Source organism: Micropterus dolomieu, linkage group LG02 (genome assembly GCF_021292245.1).
Source record: "Micropterus dolomieu isolate WLL.071019.BEF.003 ecotype Adirondacks linkage group LG02, ASM2129224v1, whole genome shotgun sequence".
Lineage (NCBI taxonomy): Eukaryota > Metazoa > Chordata > Actinopteri > Centrarchiformes > Centrarchidae > Micropterus > Micropterus dolomieu.
This window is the reverse complement of record NC_060151.1, coordinates 31,795,727-31,797,885: the sequence shown is the minus strand read 5'-3', so window position 1 is coordinate 31,797,885 and position 2,159 is coordinate 31,795,727.

Genomic DNA, 2,159 nt, shown 5'->3' with positions numbered 1-2,159 from the left:
ACTTTTAATAGACCTCATTAATTATCTGTCTTCATCCTCGGCTTTTCCTTTCTTTGCATGTTGTTTTATTTATTTACTTTGGATTGTAGCTAACTAGCGTGTGTTGGCACATAGCATTATTTATTGCTGCACAGTAACATCATGTGCATATTTATTATGTTGTATATATGAATTATGAAATAATATCTTTTTAACAGGGAGGACAGAAATGCAGTGAAAGTCATTGGCAGTTGTTATCAGCTGCTGATCAGTGAGCCTGTTCCCTGTCAAACAAACTGATCAAAACACAGAAAGCTTCTTTATCACTTGAGATGTCCTCGTGGCTTCATGGTGGAAGAAATGAACCATGTGACTGCAGCGTTCAGCAAAAAGCCTTTTCTATCACTTCTATTAAAGAGGAAAACATTCCAATAGTTTCATCTTGAATCATTTTGTAGTTCAGAAGTTAAAAGAAGACAAACATGTTTCACAGTTAAACCTCAGATGTGTCAAAGTCATGTGACAGCAGTCTGACAGTGAGGAGAGTCCAGGTCTCAGTCTGGATCAGGTCTCAGTTCTGGTTCCTCTGTATGAGTGCAGACTCTGAAGTGTGTTGGAGCTGTGATGGATGGATGGATGGATGGATGGATGGATGGATGGATGGATGGATGGATGGATGGATGTACGAATGTAGAAGCTCTGTGTTGGACTCACCGAGCAGCAGAGACACAGATGAAGCCTTCATGTTGTCTGGATGTCGACTGTCAGTCAGTCTGAACAGCAGAGTGACGCCTTCAGCTTCACTTCCTCTTTAACACAGTCAGCGTGTCATTGGCTGCGCTGCGTGTCGCCCTGCTGCTCATGATTGGTGCTTGACAGCGAGGGCGGGGCTTCCTGCTCTAATGGGATGCAGTGTCGTGTAGGGGTGAATCCCAATCTCCGGACACACGGAGTCACGGGGAACGCACCATAAAGTCCGTGAGGTCTTTGGGCTGTTCCACTGTCAAATCGTCAAGTGCATAAAGGCTCTCTCGCAGACTTTGCTTGAGGGAATTACCCACAGTTCATAGCACTGTGATGTTAACACAGGAAGCCGGCATTAAAAAACAAAACGAAAAGGTAAACAAACATGAAGTGTACATGTCAGTGTGAGATGCTGTTTTAATAAAACGGGTAAAATTTCTCTTCCTCTTGTCCACAGCTAATTTTGAAATGATCAATATTGGCCCAGGCTTTAGGGTGGAGATTGGGAGTGTAGGTGAAAATCCACCTCAACAATACCAACCAATCATTACTGCAGAAAGGGTCACATGTCAGGTGACTTCCAAGGAAGGTTAAAATCAGGGAGGGATGCCTCTGACTGGGCTGGGGGACCGCTGGCCTGGTTCTCCCGCAGGGTGCCCTGGCTTCTGGGGGTGGGGGTCTCTGCGTGGGTTGATCTGATTGCGGTTTGGTGGGCTGCGTTGGGATTGTGGGGCGGTTGTCGATGCATCTTGATGCATTGTGCTTTTTCCCTCTGCAGAGTCTCTTAATGGCTGCTGGGCGTTTGGGTTTGTGCATTGGAGTTCGGGGGAGGCATCTCCTCGTTGGCTTGGAGGGACCAGTTTGCGTCCCTGTCTTGCTTCGTTGGCCTCGGATCCGTGCTTCCCCATTTCTCGGCCAGTTGTTGGACCCCTCTGGATACTGAGGTATAGTTAGTTTTCGGGATGTGCAGTGTGGGCAGGGCTGTGCTCCGGTTTGTTCTGGGTTTGTGCCTGGAGTTCTCGGCCCTTGACGGGTGGGTGGGTTGTTGGTGGCATGCAGCTGAGCTGGTTGATTTTGCCTCGTTGCTTGTTTGACTGGTGTTGCACGGCGGCTGGGGGACACGCTGTGCATGGGGGATGTCGGCTGCGCCGCGGTCGGTCCGGGCGCTGCTCTTCCGCGGGTTACGCTTTTTGCGTTCCGTCTGCATTACATTGTCAACTGGCATTTGGGTCGGGATCTTCTGCGTTTGCATCGCGGTGCATCTGGGAGTCTTTGTTTTTTTTTGATTGATTTATCCTTTTTCTTTCTTCCACCCCTATTGGCTACTGGGGTTCTTGCCTGCCTGTTACAGTCGTGGCGTCCCACTCTCTCTAACAACTACATTCTTTAACAGGCTTATGCGCACACACATGTACACACACACACATACAGACACA